At 42.2% G+C, this 24,855-nt stretch overlaps 1 protein-coding gene across 7 annotated transcripts in view; it reads left to right on the forward strand.

The window, feature by feature from the left end:
* LOC126470221 (protein ST7 homolog) overlaps positions 1-24,855 on the forward strand; it is a 175,575-nt gene that overhangs the window by 27,265 nt on the left and 123,455 nt on the right. The gene's annotated exons all lie outside the window — the stretch shown is intronic.

Below are 24,855 nucleotides of genomic sequence, written 5' to 3' on the forward strand. Positions count from 1 at the left end.
GTTATCACTTGCCAGTGGCACACATGCCAAAATCTCGATTGTGACGTAAATAAATCAGGTAACAGTCCAGGTAGAAAATCTTGTCGTTCCTTAAATACAGTACAAGTAGATAATTCGACATGCTCTGGAACCTGTCAGTGCTGAATTATGAATATGCTGGACTCTGAAGATCATTTTTTAAAAAAAATGTTGTTATCATACAAAAACAAGTAACAGTAATGTAATTGGATAGATAAAAATGTACTCGCCAAGTGGCGGCAGAACACGCACGTAATAGAAGACGACAGTTAGGCAAGCTTTCGCAGTCAGTGGCTCCTTCTTCAGGCAGATGTGTTGAAAGGGAAGGGAGATCTAAGTACATGTGTGTGTTATGCCACCGCTTGGTGAGTAGATTTTTTATCTATGCAGTTACATTATATTGTCAAAAATTGATTGCTTCGTTGTTATAAAAACAAGTAACTGTTATTCATTAAACATATCAGGAGAGATTAGGTTGTAAAAAATTAAAAGTATGTAGGATTATTACTTTCTTGTAAAAACAAAATTGAATTAAAAGTCAAATACTGTAAGTCTCTGTTAAATCATAAATTCAGACACATTGTATTGTTGGCTACTTCCAGTGAATTTCACAGAAATTTTTAAGGCGGCTGAAGCTTGAGCTCAAGATATGAGAGTTTTAGATTTTCCTTCCTGTCACTTTGTTTCTGGTGTGTCTTGTGGGTTGAAAGCACTTTCGTATATCACATCGCCTGTCATCTCTTCTTCAGTAGCTAAATTTGTCATTGTCAATTCCCATGTTTCTTGGAGGCGTCCAGTAATACAGCCAAAGCCAACATGCTGAGTTAAAAATAGGATAAATTTTTGATGTGTCCACCACTATTGGGTCTGTCATATCGATTGCTGGATTATCACTGTGTTACTGTACTATGGTGACAGTTGTAAGAAACTTCCATTTAAATAAAACTTTTGTTCATTTTGTTTGTAATAATTTGTGACATCTGAAGAACTATTGGATCACATTATATGAAGGGAAGGTATAACAGTGGTGCTATAGTGTTGTTATACGATATGTGTTATGAGGACAGTAATTAAAGCTATGGTATTGTCATTGTCATTTACTTTCTCAACTTATTACAGTAATCGTTCCAGGCTAATACTTACAAACCAGGCTAATGCTTACAAAAATTTCTATTGCAGAGCATGGCCAGTTTTTTATTATCAGGCTTGATTATATTAAAGTCTTCCATTTACACATGTCAACTCTTGTAAGCAGTCCTGTCAGTGCTAGTAAGGTGTGTGACACTCCAGACAGACAAGAAGTACCATGTTGAAACATAATATGAATCAAAAGGCATTACTTTGAGCGGACTTAAATTTCTGCTTTTCATATCTTAGTCACGGTGAATGGACCGTGCTGCCACCTAGAAAATTTTTAGTCACTTGCATCACTGGTCAAGTCAAAGCTGGAGTCACTTGCTTTTGAACAAAGGGGAGAGGGATGGATATTTTATTCACTATGTACCGTACATTAATCTGATGACAAATGTAAAATGTGTACAGACCAGTCAGAATTTGCAATTTGGAAAGAATGTAAGTGAATGTTTGTGATGAAAAGTATTTAATTATTTTCTCTCATTTATTCAGTCATTAACCTTATAACTCAGTGATGATAGTTCTCTGTAGGCTACTAAGGTGCAGTTGTATAAGTATATTCCCAGACTTATCCATCAGCTATTATTGAGGGCTACGGACTGTCTTGAATATTTGACTAAAAGTCACCAGTTACTTATAAATACAGTAGAAATACACCTGGCTTTAGGAGCTTACAGATCCCTATGGTACAGTTCCAAAACAGTACCAGTGATATATTCAAATGCAAGGTTTCTTTGTGAATTACACTGATAAGCTCTTCTTGGGAAATGAGCCACGTAGTAAAGTGATTTCAGAGTAATGTTTTGACAAGTTTCTTACTTATCCTCAGATGAGATGTCTGAATCTTGTAGGACTGTTATTTACACATTACAGATTGTGTATGTTGATTTTCTTGTTGTCATATTTCTATGACATGGCATCTTTGTGTCTTCAGAATTGACATATATCCCTCAATGATGCTGTGCTCTGCTACCACTGACTTCTCTGTGTACCTGAGTAGGACATTCCTCACCTGTCCCATGCAGCTCTGTGATATGCAGTGTTGTGTCTGGCTGATGATGTGTCTGATGTATTGGCAGAAACACACATGATGCTGTGCATGCCATTTGTCCTTAGTCCTAAGATATCTTTTATGGAGCTCTGGATGTTCCTAATTTTACATGCAGGATGGAAGAGTGTCTTCATGTTAAGCTTGCACAATATCCATTGGAATATAACCTCCCTTAATTGTGTACATAGGCCGGGGAACCTAAAAAGAAAAATGTATTAGTTGGAGTTAGATATAATGGGAATTAGTGAAGTGTGGCAGCGGGAAGGATATAACTTCTGGTCTTGTGAGTACAAGATTATGAAAGCAGTCATATGGGCTAATGCATTAGTAGGTCTGATAATTGAATAAGAAGGATGTGGGTAGGCTCTTATGGACAATGCAGCGAACACAATATCATAGCTGATACAGACACAAAGCCAACAACCAGCACAGTAGTGCAAGTTTTTATGCACTTACTAGGTCTGCAGTTTATAAAGTGAAGGCAGAAGAAGATTGAAAAGATAAAAATACTAGGTCCAATAGAAATCCTTTGGTAACACATGAAATATTGAACTTAACTGATGAGGAGAGAAAATATAAAAATGTGCCAAATGAAGTAGACAAAAGGAAATATAGGTGTCTAAAAAATAAAATTGATGGAAAGTAAAAATTGCTAAAATAGGAATGGCTAGAAGAGAAATGTCAAGCTGTGGAAGCACACATGACTATATGAAAAATAGATGCTGCCTATAGAAAACTGAAGAAATCGTTGGAGAAAAAAGGAGCAGCTATATTAATATCAATAGCTCAGATGGCAAACCAGTAGTAAGAAAAGAAGGGAAATGAAGGTAATATTATAGAAAAGGAAGAGGAAGTACGTAAAGATGTGTTGGAGATATACTGTAAGAATAATTTGACAGCACTGGAAGTCCTGTGTCAAAACAAGGCACCGGGTGTCGACAACATTCCCTCTGAGTTATGGAGATCCTATAGAGATCATAACATGACAGAGCTATTCCACCTTGTATGCAAGACACATGAGACAGGTGAAATATCCTCAGAATTCAGGAGGAATGAAAATAGTTGCATTTCTAAAGGAAGCAAGTGCTGAAATGTGTGGGTATTACAGAAGCCTAAGTTTAATGAGTCAAGACCTCGTGGGAGGTTAGTTTGAGTTCCGGACGAATACAGGCTGTTGTAACCCCTATGCAGGACACAACATACTTATTTTATGAGCTCACTCTCAGATCAGAGGTGACGCAGGATTTTTGGTCATCTGTTTGTTGGTACATGAGCAGCTACATTCAAGAGTGAAACAACAGTGTGGTGAAGCTGGAATTTTTCAGATGTCTTTGGTTGGAGACAGTATAGAATGTCTTGGATGTTTTAGACTAAGGAAGGAGATATGGTGGCGATAGTGAAATGAGTCTCTGCATTGGCTTACTGGTCTGCTTTTTATTGCTTCTTCACATGTTAGCAATGCACATGCAGAAGAACACATATGCTGGCTTACAAAAACATAGATGAGGCTTGCTAGATTCTCCTATCAATTGCCAGAAAAACTGGCCAATCCCACCTATCACTTTAGTTATAATTGAACACTTATGTTCAAGTACTTCTCACAATGTAATTGACATACAGACATAGGTACATGTAGGCATATGTATGTTGGAAACCAATAACCCTAGCCCAGAGGTACATACAGGCAAGCTTTGCAAGTCCTTCGTAGTGCACGAAGTTAATTGAGTCTGATTGCTCGTTTAAATAGCACCTGCTGTAGGCTCGTTCATATGAGGCAGCTGTCGCTGGATCTCTTCTGTTCACCGGAACTCTCAAACTCTGCCAAATTCTGTCTTGCTTGGCATTTGAGGACCTCTGTATAGAGCATTTGAGGCTCTTTGCTTATAGACAATATGTAACCGCATCACTTTTTACCTCTAATTTGCAATCAGAGAGTGTGAAATCAGCGATTTCTTAATACATATATTCTCTTAATGGATTGACAAAAGTGGCTTACGCTGTGTGCCTGTAGCTACAATACAAGGTTTATGGCTAATATTCATATTTGGATAATTTTTCTTTTTTTCTGGCGGTGTTCCATGATTCGGTCATTACACCTCTGTTACTGGGGGAAGATTCGCCCTCAAATCTTAGACACTAATTTTACAATTTTTCTTATACAATTTACATTGGTGCATACATATACATACATAAAGGCATGGGTTTCTCTTTTCTTTTTACATATAAATATACATACATAGATTTTTCCATTGATACATCTAATACCCCCATAAATACGTACAAGAAGTAATCACGTCTTCTCCCATCTTCCTCTGTGATCTTGTACGTCTGGTGATGAAGTGCTGGGATTAGGAACAATTTCACTTAGGGGGTGCACATCTCGTGAGATTTTCCCATGAGTTAGATCACAATCCACATACACATGGTCATAATACTTCTCCTCTTTCCACTTTGTGCACTGGATGATGCATCTGAGGTGTCTGAGTTTCTAACTTTTACACTTCTCACTGATGTATTCCATCTTTGTCCTTTCTTCCTGTTTGCTACTGCAGCCAGGGCTAGGCTGTAGTGGCAAAGAGACTGGTGTCAGCCTGGACTGATGACATTGTCCCCCTCACCTATGCCTTTAGAATTTATACAAGCAAGACCCTCTTTGTATAAACTCAACTTTATCACAGCCCCACATGTCTAAAGTCATTATCTGCCTTAATCTGTTTGTGTGTAGTGTTATGAACTACTTATTTGTTCATTGGAATACTACATTTATTCTGTGAGTCCTTACAATATGGAAAGATCCCCTCTGTGGGCTTGTTAACTGCTTTGCTCTCTCCTCACACTTGTTGTGTAATAATAACTTGTCTTCTTTCTTGAATTCCTTGGGGTTTTGAGTACAATCATAATAGTCTTTATTCTTCTCTTTACATTCCTTATTAAATTTTCTTGCCACTTGATGCATTTGGCACATCCCTTCCTTTAGTTCCATTACCTAATCATCATGGTTGTATTGTACTTTGGCCAGATCCCACTGTAGGATCCTGGTTATGTTGCATATTCTCTCAAAAAAATAACTCAAATAAGGTGAACCCTGTTGATGAATGCAGTGTGCTGCTGTATACAAAAGTGGCAAAATGCAGCCATTCGTCCCAGTTTTCCTATGTCATCTCCACATAATGGAGTAGATATTCTGTTAGCATGCAATTCATCCTTTTGAATGCTCTATTCATTTGGGGAAGGTGTGCACAAGATTGAATCTTCTTGACCCTCAGTAAATGAGAAACAAGATCTGCGCTGTTGTGTCAGCATCCTGTTGCACTATAGGCTCTGCTGTAGTGAATTTTGTGAGGGCATCCTGTACATTGTGATTTATCTGTTCCCTTTATCTGTTATCTGAAGTGGTTCAACCATGCTGATATCACAATTAGCTCTTGTATGTCTTTCTTCAGACCTTTCCATGGCCTATACTTTTTAGTATGGTCATATATGTGGCTGATATCTTGGTGTCCAACTACTAGTAAATCATGAAATTTCTTCAGAATAGTTCACTTCTCCTCTTTACTAACCACGGGTTGCTGGTCATCTTGTTCTTTCTTGCTGATCTCTTCCACATCCCTAATGACTGCAGTTGGCTCTTTTGGTATCTATGACAATCCATTTATTATTGCGTTTTACGATCCCTGTTTTGTATATTATCTCAAAATCATATTCTGCCAATTTAATCCAGATTTCATTCATCTTAATGATGGATCACTCACATGCGCCAACCATTTTAAAGGTTTGTGATCAGTACATACAATGAGTCTTCTTCCATACACATAAGGCCAGTAGTGCTTCACTGCCCCACACTATGGTTAAGAGCTCTCGCTCAATCATATTATGTCCTCTCTTGGTGTGGTTCAATGTTCTGGATCCAAAGGCAATGGGTAAGCCCTGTCCTAATTCTCCTTGGCTCAGTTAGGCACCAATCAACTGCTTGCTAGTGTCCGTTGCAGTTATGAACTGCTTCATAAAATCAGTATACTGTGAGATCAGGGGTGAACTATTTTTGCTTTCATTGCTTGGAAAGCTGCTTCCAGCTGAGTCAACCACTCATATGTTGCTTCTTTCTACAGTAATTCGTATAACAGTTTCACTGTCTGTCTGAAGTCTTTGATAAAATGATATGGTCCCTAGAAAGCTCTTTAATTGCTTCGTGGTACTGGGTCTTGGATACAGTCTTATCATGTTAGGTTTTAATCCATCTGTCATAATTACATGCTGTAGGTAAGTTACTTGTTTCCATAATAGTTCACACTTGTCAACTTGCAATTTCAAATTGTGAAATTGGAACCTCTCGAATGCTTCCCTTAGTCTCGCACCATACTCTTGTAACATAGCTCTGAATATGACCACATCATCTAAATATACAAACATCACGTGTCCCTGAAGTCCATTTAATACTGTGTTCATCAGTCTCTGAAAAGTAGCTCCACTATCTATTATTCCCATCAGTAATCATTTGTATTTGTAATGTCCTTATGGGGTAGATAATGCTGTTTTCTCCCTATCATCCGCTTTTCCTAAGCAGTGTAAAATTTCATCAATACTGGGTAGTAGAAATACAGTATTAATGCAAATGTCATTTAATCTCCGATAGTTTGCAACTATTCTCCAGTTTCGTTTCCCTGAAGCATTCACGTGTTTCAGAATCATCAATAATGGAAAATTACACCCACCTGTGCTTGGCATAATGATATCCTCCCTTAACATTGCATTTATTTCATTCTGGAGACCTTCCTTTTTTGCCTCTGGTAGTTGATATGATCGGATATTTATTACTTTTTGTTGCGCTTCTAGTTTCAACTTAATTTTATGCTTCACCATCTCTGTGTACGTTAATCTGTCTGCAGGCAGATGAAATACTTCATGATATCCAATATACAATTCAATAACTGAAGTCCTTTCTTCTTTGTTTAAGTGATCCACTCAAGCCATATCCATTAATCTGCTAATTCGTGACCTTGTCTCTCGGTCCACTGAATGTATACTATGTATGCAGCATTCCTCATCTTCTCCCATGCCAAGCAAGGCTTCTGTTGTCGATTTGGAACATTTTAATATAACTTCTTCTTCTTCTTCTTCTTCTTCTGTGGTAGTCAAAATACTTGTGACACACGTGCCTCTCTGCTCGATCACCAAGGCTGCAGGAAAATACATTCCCATTTGCAACTGCTGCTTCTCTACTATTTCTTTGGTCAGATCTGTGTTCTGCACTTTAATTCTTAAAATCTTTTCTTGTTGTGGGCCTATTTGTATAACTTCACACAGACACACTTTCCTTTCCACCTGTTGCTCACCTTTGTTCCTTGTTTCCCATAGATGTGCCATTGTATCACTTTTTATCTCTTCTGGTTCCTCACTTTGAAGGTCTCTCTTCTCTCTCAGCTCTGAGTCCAATCCTACCTGTGTTCCTACTGACACCTCTGGCTTTGCATTTGCCCTCGCAACTCATTTCTCTCAATGTGGTTCTCTCCCAGTACTCAAGATTTATTTCTCTTAAACACTTGCAGATGTCTATGCCTAAAATTCCTTCATGTGGAACATCTGAAACTTGTGTTCCACACACATTGTCAACTATCAGTGTTAACATCTTGGTTCTGTTACTTCTTTAGTGGTCCCTTTAAGTTTTATTCTTTCATCTATGCTACTGCCCACCATACTCTTCAATGCCGGTTCTTTTGTTATGCTCACCTGAGTGGCACTATCTACAATGAAACTTGTTGTTCCCAGGCTTCCCTGTGTGCATCTTATATTTATAAAATCATTCCTGCCCTTGCTGTCTACTGAGTACAATTTTGCAGCGCTGTTCAACTGCCTATTTATACCATTCTTTTGTTTCCCGGTTTTTGGTCTCACCTGATCACATGGTCCTGTATGCCTTGAAGATAGCATCGATGGTACACTGTTGCTTGCTTGTTTCCCATTTTCCTGCGACGACCTCTACATAGTATTTCCTCTATCTTTCTTGGCAGTGATGGAGGATGGTGTGCCCATTTTTCTGCTCCACCGCAACTCAGGTGCGTGGCATCTAATTTCATGACAAGTTTTTCCATAGTGCAGTTCCTCACATGGTGGCCGCCTCTCTTACACATAAAACAGAAATCTCTCATGATACTAGATTCACCAAACTTTTCTTTACAAGAGGTGATGGGCACTACTACTGCTGATGCTAGATCCATTGCTTGTGCTAATGTTAAATCTTCTCCTTGTGCTATCATGACTCTTTTTACTCCTCTCATCCTTGAATCCCTGTATGAACACTGTTCGCGCCAGCTTCCCAATTAGAATATGGCTATCTGGAAGGTATGACCCCCTCATCACTCCCTATATGGCTTCTCAAAATCGGTGTTGGTATGTTTCAGCCACACTTTCAGCCCTTCTCTGTCTACTAGAGAATAGTAAACAATCGTGGTAATCCAAAGTTTGTTTTGACTCATAGTTCTACAATAAAATCCCTTTCACATATGCCCAAGTTGATGTCAAACCGCATGCAAGTAGTAGCTGCACCACAATCCTAGTTGTAACAAATTTTAATAGCACACTGTGACTAAGCTGTGGTGTTAGTTTGAATGATAGGTGACAGTTGTGTATGAATTCTCTAAGTTCACCTTTATTTTTATTAAAAGCCCTCAGAATTAACTTAAATGTGTCAGACAAGACTACGTCCCGAGCAAAGCCTCACTACCTCCCACATTCATATTAGATGTTTTTCAATATTTCTCCCAGCTGTAGACTGTGTTTCCACACTGTTTTGTGATTCACTCAATGTTTCTTGATCAGGTGGCAGTGCTGTGTTGACATCTCGTGCAGGGGTGAGGTTTGAATCTGGTGCGGTCAGCGCACAAGTGCCGCTGATTCGAGTGTCGGTGGTCCCGACCTCGGTTGTCGTAACTGCTGTAAAGGTATCCTGATTAGTTTACTGATGCAGGCTGCTTGCAGCAGTCTTGTAATTCTTCATCACAGGATGGTGACTTCTTTTCATCATCATCATCATCATCTTCTTCTTCTTCTTCTTCTTCTTCTTCTTCTTCTTACCTTGCCACTGCTGTGCACTACAAAGGAATGTTTTGCCTGGGCACTGTACTTGAGCTACTTTAAAAGCTCAAGCTTGTTCGTCCTGAGATAAGGCTTGCTAGTTCTCTGAAGAGAAAATCGTATCTTCCGTGCTCCAAGGCACCTTAGTTCTTAATAAAGCTACTCAGCCGGGAATCGAAGGCTGGACCCCCGAACCTGACACAGTTTTATATATTGTAACCCAAAGTGGGTCGCGATATACTGTAGCAGCTCACTCTCAGATCAGAGGTGGCGGGAGAGTTTTGGTCATCTGATTGTTGGTACATGAATGGCTGCATACAGGAGTGAAACTGTGATGGCGTCAAGCTGTGTTTTAGTTCTCTGTGGTTGTAGACAGTACAGAATGACTCAGATGTTATACTAATCACCATTACAGTTCTATGTCTCTGCAAAAAGTGTAGAAAACTTCAAGAGGCGTTAAGATGTACAAAAGAAGAACTTTTTACTTATCTTGATTATCTCGTTGTTGTAGGCTCCAAGACTAGGGGTACATTCTTGCACTTGAAATTTTGATTTAACATTGAGGATTTCTGAAGATAAAATAACTGATGAAGATTTGCCTGTTACTGTGAATATTTTTATATTTTATCCAATTTTTCTATACCACACTGACTACACAGAAGACGAAATAACTGATGAAGATTTGCCTGTTGCTGTGAATATCTTTTTATTTTATCCAGTTTTTCTATACCACACTGACTTCAGAATCTCCATTTTTCTCACACCAAAAATTACATTGTTGTTGGCAAGTTAAGTGTTTTTCCATCAGAGGCATGCCCACTACTACTTACATTCTGCAGTACTCACGTTATTCCAAAGAGTTTACAAAGCAAAAGAGTTTCCAAACTTTCATGATAAAAGAATAACCATCACCAAGACATGGCATCATTTTATAAACCGATCCAGAAATAAATTTAATAATTCACGTTAGATTCTATAATTAATAATATTAATTTTAAGCATACCAAAAAATTTTTGATTCCAAATATTTCTAAGAGAGGAGTTATTTTAACTGTTAGTACACACTCAGGGTGTATACTACCCGGGACAACCGGGAGATCGGGGAAAAACCCGGGAATTTTTTCATCCGGGAGAAAACCGGGAAAAACCTGGGATATTTTTACAATTCTGGGAATTTTTCATTGTTCGAGTTTTCAGTTAAATTTTTGGAATTTTGACTGGTAAGAACCGATACTCTAACAAAGGATATTACTGTATCCCGCTACTGCGGAATAATACTTCAACAATAAAACATAAACGAGAGAAAAAACGAAAATAACTTAAATTGCAAAGGAAATGCGCCATATACAACAACGACACACAGTGCTCATGCAAGCGTCTGCCAATTGAGAATGTGTCAAAGGTTTTAGGAAGACTATGCAGTGCAGTGCAGTGCAAATTGCCTCCAATGAGCGTGAAGTCGCAACTGTTTATATTCGATTTGTTTTAGCAGTTACGGACGGGCTCATGCTCACATTTGAGTAGTAGATTTTCCGGCTTCTGGCTACAGGAATGTGGCTGTTGGCTGTGCAAGCAGCTAGATGCTACTGGGAAAAGAGGACGCCAAATTCGTATTCTTGAGGAAAAAAAACTTGTTTAACAAAGCGCCTAGCATCCAGTGCACGTTTGTCTATCGATTATTCATATTATTTGGAAACGCTTCCCTGCTGGTTTTTGAACACATTTTAAGTTGATTTCTGAATGAATCATAAGTTGACTTTTGAATGCATATATAGTGTACGTGATGTCTCTGTCAGGAGAATCCTCGTCGCATCTAGAAATAAACTTTCCGCAGACAAAAGGGGGCAGGGCAGTACGAGCTGAGGGAGTAAAGCCGGACGAATGAATGCCAGTCGCTGTCTGATTATGTGGTTGATTACCTTTGTGAATGATCAGCATTGTTATAATTACTAGCGAAATAGATTCAGACTACCAGAATGGAAATAAATGACTAACAGGAATAACAGGTGAGAAAGATTATGTATTATCTTCTCGGTGTATCCAAGAAAATGAAATTTTGAAAAAATGGCTCTGAGCACTATGGGACTTATCTTCTGAGGTCATCAGTCCCCTAGAACTTAGAACTACTTAAACCTAACTAACCTAAGGACACCACACACATCCATGCCCGAGGCAGGATTCGAACCTGCGTCCGTAGCGGTCGCATGGCTCCAGACTGTAGCGCCTAGAACCACTTGGCCGCTCCGGCCGGCCATATGTTTTATCTTTCAGACTTTTCAGAAAGATGTGCGCTACAAGATTAACGTATTTTAAAAATTCGATTTTTTTTTAGTATTGACTCGGTTCGCAAATGTCGTAGATCCGGGGCTGATGCGCAGAGCAGTCTGAGTTATAGTGGGTAGTCTACACGTGACCCTTGTTTACATTTAGTGATTTTGCTGTTTCCCCTTCGTTTACTCTCACGTCAAATGAAAACAAAACGGATATCTGTGGCCGGTAGCTATCAAGTGAATTAAAACACATTCACATAATTAAAGGAAGGCTAAAATATGTCATTAGTTTCAGATTTTATTTTATTTCCACCTTTCTGACAGTCAAGCATTAATCGTCTTGTGAAACAATGAAGTAATTTTTGTGTGTTAGCTAAAGAAATTTAACTTCTGTCAACCTTTTCCGCAGAGGCAGTCAATGTATTTGAAATGAAATGTTTAATTCCACAGTACTGGCTAGTTTCAACTGTTCGCTGCATTTCAAGTGCACGTTTACATTTTCTAGCACGTATGGCATTATGTCATAATAAAGAACCAAACATGATATAATACAGTTCTGGTGCTCCAAGAAAATTTACATCCTGAAAACCACACTGAAAAGCTTAATATCAGGTCGAGGTCCACTTAATTGGGAATCCGGACATACGAATGTGCACTTTAAGTATGCACCTTAAGTGTGCAAATTTTAATATTGTTCACGAAATTCCGATGCTCTTGCCGTATCCTCTGATGTCTTGTTTCTTTTATGACATAATGTGTGATCTTCCAATGTTTTAAACATACGTACATACGGGCTTCCTACGTCATGATAGCTACCCAAGTGCGATGTCGCCTGTTATCTGCGCTTTCTGGCAACTGTTGAAATGAACCTATTTCTAACAGGTTGCGGGAAAATATTGGGAATAGTGATTTGAAAAGCGTTACTTTCAAAGTAAATATCCTTTTATGTAAGTTGAACTATGTGCAAGAATGTACCATGAATTTATTAAATCACAGAGCCTTTGACTCTCATTCAAAAATCAACTCTTTGATGACGCGCCATGTAGAAGAATTTCGAACCCTGAAGATCAGACATTTATGTCATTATTAAAAATTTTACTGGCGCATTTGTGGGATATATCTTAAAGTGTAACACGCGCAAAAAAGGTCAACAGTATATGCGAAAGCTTAGCTTCTCTTGCAGGTTGAGAACAATATTTTATGTGAAAACTTTGCTTTTCTTGTAGCAACACTATGTATATTAATTTAAACTATTAACTTTCCCTGTTTGTGTGTTCGTGCTACTTAACAGTGATGTTGCTGTTGGCTGACTACATCATGTGTCCTATGCTCTGAATATCCGCTGTCATCGGCTGGCGAGATCACGTGGCATGAGCTACGAATGGCCTGCAAAAGCGCATCAAAATCTCGATTTCAATGATTCGGGAAGTAACGTGCAGTGTTTGGTGGAATTCCAGTGTATACTTTCGTAATACGAAAATACCCAGCGTACATGTTGCTGCACATCACAGATGTTTCCAAAACGTGTCTTTTTCCCTGAGTTTCATTTTCTAAAGTGCCAGGAAATTGTACGTCCGCGTATAAAACCATAACCATTCAAAGAATTGATAAGGGAAAAAATACTGTCACCCGGGAGAAAGTGTATTTTTAACTGGGAAATCCGGGAATTTTTTTTCCTTGTCCACGTATACACCCTGACACTGATTGTAACACATTAATTTCTTTTTTATACATTTTAACCTGAAATAGAATACATTGTATACAATACGAGAGAAGGAAAGTTGCTACTTACCATATAGCGGAGATGCTGAGTCGCAATAGGCACAATAAAAAGATTCACACACTCATAGCTTTTGGCCATTAAGCCTTGGTCAACAGTAGACACACATACACAGTCACACAAATGCAACTTGCACACACGCCTGCAGTCTCAGAGAGCTGAAACTACATCTTGGCCTTCGAGGGTGACACGTTACCTGAGAAGGTCAAGGTGATGGTATACCGTTGTGATGTCAAGCCCTATATCCCTCCCCCGATGTGGTGCTTCAAGTGTTGGAAGTTCGGCCATATGTCTTCTCGCTGTGCTTCCAGCCTCATTTGTCGTGATTGTGGTCGACCGTCCCATCCTGATACTCCATGTGCCCCGCCTCCCATCTGTGTCAACTGTGGGGAGCACCATCCCCCTTGCTCGCCGGACTGTAAGATTCTCCAGAAGGAGCGGAAAATAATGGAATACAAAACCCTGGATAGGCTGACCTATACTGAGGCTAAGCGTAAGTTTGAACCACTTCATCCAGTACGAATGACGTCCACTTATGCCGCCACTGTCGCTCCTGTTACAGTTCCTATAGCTGCGCCACACACCGTTAGCTCTCAGAGCTAGAGAACCACACCTGCCCCCTTGCTGGTGGGGGGCACTCCACTCCCTGTTGCTCCTGCTCCATCTACTTCGGGAGCAACGCCCCCCCAACCATCGGGGACATCAGTCAGTTCCCCCTTCCCAGCCGGAGAAGCGTAAGACTTCTTCGGCTCCTCTCGCCAGGAAGGGGTCCCTTGGGGACCTCCCTTCGCAAGTTCCAACCGGTACCAAAGCCGACAGCCGCAAGTGGCTCAAACAACCGCCGGCCCCTGGTCGTAGGGACACACGGTTGTCGTCTGTCCCTGAGACTGACCCAGTGACGTCCTCCCAGCCTGAACCACCGAAGGCACAGCGAGAGAAGCAGAAGAAGAAGAAAGTCCCCAAGGCTAACGACATTGCGGTGGCACCCATCCCATCGCTTCCTACAAGCTCTGCGTCTGAGGATGAGGTGGAGATTCTGGTGTCCGCTGAGGACCTCGATCTCGCCGGTCCCTCCGACGCCATGGAAAGCACTGGCGCAGGTGCTCAAACGGAGGCAGCAGGTGACCCAGTGGCGTAATCTGCCTTCCCAGTCCCGTCACGCCTTTCCCAGCCATGGACAACACCATCCTCCAGTGGAACTGCAGCGGTTTCTTCCACCATCTAGCTGAGCTCCGCCAACTTATCAGCCTTCATCCTTTCCTCTGCATTGCTCTGCAGGAAACTTGGTTTCCAGCAATGCGAACCCCCGCCCTCCGTGGCTATCGGGGTTATTATAAGAACCGAGCAGCTTATGAAAGTGTATCTGGTGGCGTCTGCATATATGTCCTTAACTCTCTTCACAGCGAGTCTGTCCCTCTACAAACGGCTTTAGAGGCTGTCGCTGTTAGGGTGTGGACGCCGCAGGCTATTACCATCTGCAGTCTTTACCTTCCACTGGATGGTGATGTCGCGCTGCATGTCCTGGCTGCACTGATAGCCCAATTGCCGCCACCTTTCTTGTTACTGGGCGATTTCAGTGCCCACAGCCCTCTATGGGGTGGGACTGCCTCCAATGACCGCGGTCATGCCGTGGAGCATTTGTTGGCTCAGCTTGACCTTAGCCTCTTGAACACCAGTGCTCCCACGCATTTCAGTGTGGCCCATGGCTCGTTCTCGGCCATCGATCTCTCTCTTTGCAGCCCCGGACTTGTCCCATCCCTCCACTGGAGGGTGCATCCTGACCTGTGTGGTAGTGACCATTTTCCCATCTATTTGTCACTGCCCCAGTGTCATTCTTCTGGGCGCCTGCCCCGCTGGGCTCTCCACAGGGCTGACTGGCTGGCTTTTACTTCCGCTGCAACCATTGAGTCTCCACCACAGGGTGACATTGACGAGGTGGTCCGTGTCTTAACCACGTCAATCATTTCGGCGGCCGAGGCTGCCATCCCCCACTCTTCTGGACTCCCTCGGAGGAAGGCTGTACCCTGGTGGATGCCGGAGATTGCTGAGGCTATTCGCGACCGTAGGCGGGCTCTCCAGCGTCATAGGCAGCACCCGTCTCTAGAGACCCTCATCGCCTTTAAGAGGCTCCGTGCCTTGGCCCGTCGTCTTATTGCACGGCGTAAGCAGGAGTGCTGGGAGAGGTATGTCTCATCCTTGGGCTCCCGTGTCTCCCCCTCGCTCGTGTGGTCCCGGATCCGGCGGATTTATGGATACCAGACCCCTATGGGTGTCCCTGGGATCTCCTTGGACGGCGCTGTCTGCACGGACGCTGCCGCCATTGCTGAACGCCTTGCTGCGCACTTTGCTAAGAGCTCTGCGACTGCAACTTATCCCCCCGCCTTTCGCTCTCTAAAGGAGCGAGCCGAGCAGACGCCGTTATCATTCCACACGCGTCGTTCTGAAAAATACTTTCAGTGAGAGGGAATTCCTCGCTGCCCTCACCGATCGCCCTGATACAGCACCAGGACCAGACTGCATCCACGCGCATATGCTGAAGCATCTCTCCAGGGACTGCCAGAGACGCATCCTCACCATCTTTAACGGCATTTGGAGCGAGGGCGTGTTCCCGTCGCAATGGCGAGAGTGTCTTATTGTCCCCATCTTGAAGCCCGGTGCGGACCCACTGGTGGTGGACAGCTATCGTCCCATTACCCTCACCAACGTTTTGTGCAAATTGCTCGAACGTATTGTGGGGCGGCGTTTGTGTTGGGTCCTTGAGTCGCGCGGTCTCCTCGCTCCATCCCAGGGTGGCTTTCGTCGGGGCCAGTCTGCTGCGGACAATTTGGTGCGGCTGGAATCTGCTATCCGTACGGCCTTTGCCCGACCTCAGCATCTCATTGCTGTATTTTTTGATCTGCGGAAGGCGTATGACACCACATGGAGGCATCACATCCTTGCTACGTTGCATGCGTGGGGTCTTCGTGGTCGGCTCCCAGCTTTTCTTCAAACCTTTCTATTGCGTCGCTCTTTCCGGCTGCAAGTCGGTGCCGCCTCTAGTTCATCTTATACACAGGAAAATGGGGTCCCGCAGGGCTCGGTGTTGAGCGTCTCCTTATTTCTAGTGGCCATTAATGGTCTGGCTGCAGCCGTGGGGTCGTCGGTGTCTCCTTCTTTGTATGCCAACGACTTCTGCATTTCCTTTAGCTCCACGACTACGCCGAGTCGCCGAATGCAGGCTGCAAGTAGCCGTTCGCAAGGCAGCATCATGGGCTCTGACTCATGGTTTTCAGTTCTCTGCAGCCAAGACTCGAGTTATGCACTTCTGCAGGTGTCGGACGGTCCGCCCTCATCCTGAACTTTACCTCGACGGCCACCTGCTTGATGTGGTGGACACTTGCCGCTTCTTAGGACTCGTCTTTGATGCCCGGCTCACATGGGTTCCTCATATTACTCAGCTGAAGCAAAAGTGCTGGCGGCACCTCAACGCCCTCCGCTACCTGAGCCACACATCTTGGGGTGCGGATCGCTGCACGCTGTTGCGATTGTACAGAGCCCTTGTGCAGTCCAGGCTTGATTATGGGAGCCTGGCCTATGGGTCTGCATCACCCTCAGTGTTGACGTTGTTAGACCCCATACACCACTGTGGGGTTCGGCTTGCAACTGGCGCTTTTTGTACGAGCCCCGTGGATAGTCTACTGCTGGAGGCCGGGGTTCCCCCGCTGCGGATTCGCCGCCATCGACTGCTCGCCGACTATGCTGTCCACATGCATTGCTCGCCGGGCCATCCCAATAGTTGCCTGCTTTTCCCTGCCATGGTCCTCCATCTGCCCGAACGGTGACCTAGGTCTGGGCTTTCCATAGCTGTCCGCGTCCAGTCCCTGCTGTCGGAACTGGGGTCATTCCCTTTTCTGCCTCCCTTCCGAGTCCGTGCACCTACGCCTCCCTGGTGTTTGCCCCGGCTGTCCGTCCGTCTGGACTTGGCACAGGGACCCAAGGACTCGGTTCTGCCTGTGGCCCTCCGTCGCCATTTTCTTGCGCTCCTCGCCTCATTTTTGGGCTGTGAGACTGTCTACACTGATGGTTCCCTGGTTGATGGTCCCACTGCCTACGCTTTTGCTCACGCTGCCCATGTTGAACAGCGCTCCTTGCCGGCTGGCTGCAGTATTTTTACTGCAGAGCTGGTGGCCATATTGCATGCTCTTGAGCATATGCGTTCCTGCTCAGGTACGTCCATCGTCATCTGCAGTGACTCCCTGAGCAGCCTCCAGGCCATTGACCGCTGCTATACCTCTTCTCCTCTGGTGTCCTCTATTCAGGAGTCTGTTTCTGCCAATACCCGTTCTGGTCGTTCGGTGGTCTTTGTTTGGACGCCAGGTCACGTTGGTATCCCGGGGAACGAATGTGTTGACAGGCTGGCCAAAGGGGCGATCGACGCCCCAGCTTTGGAGATCGGCTTCCCGGCTCGTGATCAGCAGTTAGTGTTGCGCCGTAGGGTGTTTGGGATGTGGACTGCTGAGTGGCATGGCATGACATCTCCGAATAAACTGCGGGCTGTTAAGGAGACGACCGATGTGTGGCGGTCCTCCCTGCGGGCTTCTCGCAGGGACTCTGTCGTCCTGTGTCGGCTCCGCATCGGCCGTACCTACCTGACGCACGGCCATCTTTTGCATCAGGAAGATCCCCCCCTGTGTCGGTGTGGGTCCCGGCTGACGGTCGCCCACATTCTGTTGGAGTGTCCCCAACTGTGCACCCTCCGGCAGTCTTTTAATCGCCCGGGCACTTTGCCTTTGGTTTTATGCGACGATGCCTCCATGGCTGACGACATTTTAAATTTTATCCATGGTAGTCCTTTTTATGGTTCCCTTTAGGGAGGTCCTGCACCTTTCCCCTTCTGTGTCTCTTGTCCTCGAGTCTCTCATATTTGGTTGCAGATTTTAGTGTGTAGTTGGCTGGTTGACTCTTTCCCTTTTTTTTGTTCTCGTGGTCAGTCAACCAGTCTCCGGCCATCTTCTTTTCTTCTGTTTCTTTCTGTCTGGTGTTCATCTGTACTCTTCTTGTCTGTAGTGTTCGTTGCCGCATTTGTGTTCGTGTAGTGCGTGGGGGGGGGAGTCTCCTTCCCCTTGGGGTCTTACCTGCTCCACAAATTTTTGTCTCGCCTGTTTTTGGAATGGGGGACTGATGACCTTAGCTGTTTAGTCCCCCTTAAACATCCCAACAACCACCACCAACAAATTGCCTCCTATGAGCGTGACGTCACAACTGTTTACATTAGATTCATTTTAGCAGAAACGAGCGGGCTCAAGCGCATGTGCAGTTGAATAGTAACTTCTCCCGCTGTTGGCTGTGTAAGCAGTCGCAGCAAGCAGCTAGATGCTACCGGGAAAAATTTTACTGGAGCGCCCAAGCTGTCAGATTAATGCATGCACAGCAGGTCCAGATCTAGAGGAGGGTGGGGGGGGGGGCAAATTCATATTCTTGAGGGGAAAAAAACCTTGTTTCACAAAGCAACTAGCATTCATCGCACGTTAGTCTATTGATTATTCATATGACTTTGAAATGCATCCCTGTCGGTTTTTGAACATTTTTGCACACATTCTATTTTGATTTCGGAATGAATCGTAAGTTGATTTGTGAACGTGTGCATAGTGTACATGATTTCTCTGTGAGGGGAATCCTCGTCACGTGTAGAAACAAACTTTAGTACAGACAAAATCGGCTATACGAGCTGACCGGAGTAAAGCCGAATGGATGAATGCCAACCACTGTCTGATTGTGTGGTTGATTGGGTTTGCGAATGATGAGCGTTGTTATAATTACAGGATTGGAAGTAAACGAATAACAGGTAAGAAAGATTACACATTACATTCTCGGTGTATCGAAGAAAATGAAATTTTGACGGAAAATTTTTGGCCAGATCGCTAGACTAGTAAGGGCCAGTTGTACAGTCCCCAGCTAGCAGCCGCCTTAAGTTCTATTCTGGAAGAAGTGCAGAAAATGCGTTGTACAAACATGTAACAACGCCTAACCGGAGAATAATTGCGGGATAACTAAACCGGCAATTCTGGCAGAGTTAGTGAAGTTAACCTGTGAATATGCTTTGACACTGTCAGGAATAGTTACAGAATTAGTGATAACAAGACTATTTGTTAGAACGAGGAAGGAGAAGAAACGGGGACATCACACAAATTACGGAACGGTATGACGATTCCAAGTTTGTATAAAAATTTCATACTACTACTTTTTGATCTCATGCTTGAGAAACTGGAGCGTCTGAATGAAGTGAAACTATTCCCTAAAGTAAAGCTTTTTGCTTGTAGTAGGCCTAATAGGCATTTGATATTGGTACTTTGTGAATTATGTACTGTCGTTACAAAAAAAATACCGTTTGTGCCAAAACAGTCTCGTTTATTTAGTGTATTACAATTGTTGCAGTATTAGAAAGGCCTAGTTTGTTTTATCTAGCAGACAGTGAGAAAATAGACGTAATCAGGTCGGGAAACCACACCAGTCTTGGGTCCTATTTGTATTAACAGCTTTTTCAGTATTAGACTGCGACATTTCGATTTTTCATGTAGCAAATCGTTTGACGATCTTTGATGAGGTAATACATTCTTTTGCAGAAAGGAAAGCACGCGTGTACAGCTGTAGCAAGATTAGAGAGAAAAAAATTCTAGGAGCTAAGGATTGAAGAAATGTGTATGGTCTTGCTTGTCTTATGTTCTGAAGAGTTTTTTAATAAAAGAGAGGGACAGGATGTGAAACCGGCTGACCATAAGCAGGAGAGGCACCACAGGACATTTTAATTTCCAATGTCCTGAATATAGTTTGATGACATCCATTACAAAATATACACGTTTCAATTCCACAGAGCGAAATACAGTGACGTGCGGTAGAAGAATGCTTTATGCAGAGGTGAGGCACTGCACTTTGGCCTACTTAAGACAATAAAATATGTCTTACATTTCCTCGAACACACGTTTTATGCATCAGACTCTTCAGAAAGCTGTGCGCTACAAAACGAACAAATTTCTGAAAATTTTTTTTTTTTTTTCTTGACATCGTAACTCAAATGCTTGAGGGAGTGACGGGGTATTGCCCCGGTTCGGAAATATTGTAGACCCGGGGCTGATGCGCAGAGCAGTCTGAGTTGTAGTGGGTAAGTAGGTAGTCTCCACGTGACCCGTGTTTACATGTAGTGATTTTGCTATTTCCTCCTCGTTTACTGCTCTCATGTGAAATGAAAAAAAAAAAAAACAGATTTCTGTGACTGGGAGCTATCAAGTGAATTAAAATACATTCACATAAAGCTAAAATGTGTTATTAGTAGCTGATTTTATTTCCACCTTCCTGGCAGTCAAGCATTAATTGCCTTGCAGAACAATGAAGTTATTTTTGTTGGTTTGCTAAAGAAATTTCCTTTTATTAATCTTTTCCGCTGAGGCAGACAATATATTTGAAAGGAAGTGTTTAATTCTACACACTGTTCGCTGCATTTCAAGTGCTCGTTTTCAGCTTCTAGAACGTATAGCATTATGCCATAATAGACAACCAAATATGAGATAACACAGTATTGGTATTCCAAGAAAATTTTCGTCCCAAAAACCACATTGATAAGCTTAATATCAGGTCGTGGCCTACTTCACTGGGAATCTGGATATACAAATGTGCACTTTAAATGTGCACATTTTAGTATGGGTCACGAAATTCCAATGCTCTTGGAGTAACCTCTGATGTTTTGTTTCTTTTATAACATAATGTAAGATCTTTTAATGTTTTACACGTACGAACATATGGGCTCCCTACGGCATCGTAGCTGTGGAAGCGTGGTGACGCCTGTCATCTGGCGCTCTCTGGCAACTGCAGAAACGAACCTATTTCTAACAGGTAGCGGGAAAATATTCCGAATGGTGGTTTGAAAAGCGTTGCCATCAAAGTAAATTTCCTTTTACACAAGTTGAACTATGTGCGAGAATGTACGATGAATTTCTTAAATCGCAGAGCGTTTGACTCTCATTTAAAAATCAAGTCTTTGATGACGAGCCATTTAGATTAATTTAGAGCCCAGAAGATCAGACATTTATGTCGTTATTAAAAATTTTACTGGCACATTTGTGTGATATGTCGTAAATTGTAATACGCGCATAAAAGACCAACATTATGTGTGAAAGCTTAGATTCTCTTGCAGCGTATTAATCTTATAGACCAATATTATATGTGAAAGCTTTGCATTTCGTGTAGCAACACTATGTGTATTAATTTAAACCATTAACTTTTTGTGTTTGTGTGTTCGCACTACTTAAGTGATGTTGCTATTGGCTAACTACATTACGTGTCCTAAGCTCTGAATACCCTACTGTCATTGGCTGGCAAGATCATGTGACGTGACCTATGACTGGCTTACAAAAGCGCATCGCTATCTCGATTTCAATGCTTCGAAAGTAACATGAGGTGTTTGGTGGAATTCGAATTAATACTTTCGTAATACGAAAATATGCAGCGCACATGTTGCTGCACATCAAAGATCTTTCCGAAACGTGTTTTTTTCCCCATGTTCAGTTTTCTAAAGCGCCGGGAAATTCTACGCCCATGTATAAAACCGTAATTATTCAAAGGACTGATAAGTTACACAGTTCCAAGAGAAAATATACTGCCAGTTAACAGGGAAAAAGTATGTTTTCACCCAGGAGAAAGTGTATTTTTAACCAGGAAATCCGGGAGAAACCCGGCAATTTTTTTTCCTTGTCCACGTATACACCCTGAATACAGACATTGGCTTATAAAAACATAGATGAGGCTTACTAGATACTCCAGTCAGTTACCAGAACACATGACCACCCTGACTTTAGACCACAAACCATGGAGGTACCAGTCACTCTTGTTCTAATCGAACCCTTGTGTTCAAGTACTCATCAAAATATAGGTGACCTATAGACATGGGTATACGTAGTCAAATGTGCGATGGAAACCAATAACCCTATCCCACAGGTACATCAGGCAAGCTTTGCATGTCCTCCTCAGTGCACAAAGTTAATTGAGTCTGATTGCTCACTTACATAGCATCTGCTGTAGGCTCATTCATACAAGGTGGCTGTCGCTGGATCTCTTCCATTCACTGGAACTCTCAAGCTCTGCCAGACTCTGTCTTGGTGTTTGAGGGCCTCTACATATGGCGTTTGAGGTGGTTTACTTATAGGTGGTAAGTGACTTTGTCACTTTTTACCTCTAATTTGCGATCAGTGACTGTGAAATCAGCAGTTTCTCAATGTGTTTGACCTCTTAATGGACTGATAAAAACAGTGTGCAGGTTAAAAGGCTTGCAGCTAGTATTTATACTTGGGTGATTTTTCTTTTTTCTGGCAACCTTTCATGATTTGGTCATTACAAGGAGCGGACGAGCCAATACTGACGCTACGGCTTATCTTAGGAGATGGACTGAAGAAAGACAAACTTGTGTTTATAGCATTTGTAAATATAGAGAAAGCTGTTTACAGTGTTGACTGGATGACACACTTCAAAATTATAAAGGTAAAAGGGAGACAGTACAGGGAGCAGAAGGTTACAAACAACTTGCACAGGAAGCTGACTGCAGTTACAATAGTCAAAGGTCTTGAAATGAAATGAAAGCAGTAGTTGGGAGGAGGGAGAGGCAGGATTGTAGCCTATCCCCAACATTAATCAACCAGTGCATTGAGCAGGCAGTAAAAAGCTAAGAAGAAATTTGGGAAGGGAATTAAAGTTCAGGGAAGAGAAATAAAAACTTTGAAGTTTGCCTATGATATTGTAATTCTGTCAGAGATAGCAAAGAACTTGGAACAGCAGTTGAACAGAATAGACAGTCTCTTGAAAAAGGATTATAGGATGAATATCAACAAAAGTAAAAAAAAGGGGGGTAATGGAATGTTTCTCAATTAAATCATATGATGCTGGGGGAATTAGATTATGAAATGAGAAGCTAAAAATGAGGTGAGTTTTGTTATTTGGGCAACAGAATAATGGATGATGATCAAAGTAGAGAAGATATAAAATGCCTGTGGGCAATAGTGAGAAAAGCATTTCTGAAGCAGAGATATCTGTTAACATTGAATATAAATGTAAGTGTTAGAAGTCTTTCATGAATGTATTTATGTGGATCGTAATCTTGTAATGACAATAAACAATTCAGACAAGAAGAAAATAGAAATTTTGTAATGTGTTGCTACAGAAGATTGCTGAAGTTTACATGATTAGATCAAACATCTAATGAGGAGATACCGAATTGAACTGGGTGAAAAGAAATTTGTGACACAACGCAACTAAAAGAAGAGATCGTTTGATTGGACACATGCCAAGGTGTCAAGGAACTGTCAGTTTGTTAATGGAGCGAAGTGTAGGGGTAAAAATTGTAGAGAGAGACTAAGGCTTGTCTACAGTAACAAAGTCCAAATGGACATAGTTTGTAATGGCTATGCAGGAATGAAGAGGCTTGTACAGGATAAAGATTAGACAGGAGAGCTGCATGAGATCAGTCTTCAGACATTAAGCCACAGTTAATCAAACAAGTTGATAAATCAACTTCCAAAAAAGAGTTATGATCACCTAGAACGTGTTAAAAATTTGAAAAATCTTTTAGAATGAGTATTCTTCTCTTTTGTGTTGAACTTTGCTATTAATACTGTCACTGCTAGATAAATCAATTACTGCACAATATATAAAAATGAGGAAGACAGCCACTCCTGTATAGCATAGAAATGCATTTGACAACACAGTGTCATGGCAAGCTTTTGAGCTTCCTTTCTATTTCTGTTGTGTGCACTTCCTAAAAAAAAGAGCTGTTCTGTGTGTCTATGTGCCACACATTAATCAGCTGTGAGAGAGTTGTCACCTTTCACAGTTTTTGTTTGTTTTGCCCATGCTGGAATGCTTTTTATTGCCAATTTTTTTAAGTATAGCTAAATAACCAGCTCATAGAAGTTTTCTAATGTGTTAGTGTGACTAGAACAATTGAAAAATTTAGAGTTTATAAGTCAAAAGTGGTATGCAATATGTTGTTCTTGAATTTTTTTTTGCTCTTTCATAAAGCAGTTTATTTATGGCCCTGCTTTTGAAAAATAGGGAACTTCGTGAGTGGTGGACAGACAACTTATTTTGAATCTCAAGTCCAAGGGGTTTCTATCTGAAATTCATTGTGGATTATGGGATGCCTGATCTACCAACCACCACCTAATTCTTTTGACTTGGCTATCAGAATGACATTTGTTTGCCACCAGCATTTCACAGTTTTTTTTTTTTTGACCAGGTGAAAATCTATGACATAACTTGGCTGCATCATATTCTTACTATTCTACATGGATGGAACTTTAGATGTGCTGTTTTCATTTTTATCTCATTGTTCCTTCCATGTTTGGGTAGGAGCTTCTCACAGTCTTCCCAACCCACAGAAAAACAGTGTCCCACAAGGTTCTGTCCTGAATGTAGCCCTTTGTATAATAGCTATTAATGGACTTAATGACATGGGTTGACAAAGTGACGAGATGGTCAACTGCAGAATGGTGCAGTCAAAAACAACATTG

This window comes from Schistocerca serialis, chromosome 3 (assembly GCF_023864345.2).
Source record: "Schistocerca serialis cubense isolate TAMUIC-IGC-003099 chromosome 3, iqSchSeri2.2, whole genome shotgun sequence".
In the NCBI taxonomy this organism is placed as follows: Eukaryota; Metazoa; Arthropoda; class Insecta; order Orthoptera; family Acrididae; genus Schistocerca; species Schistocerca serialis.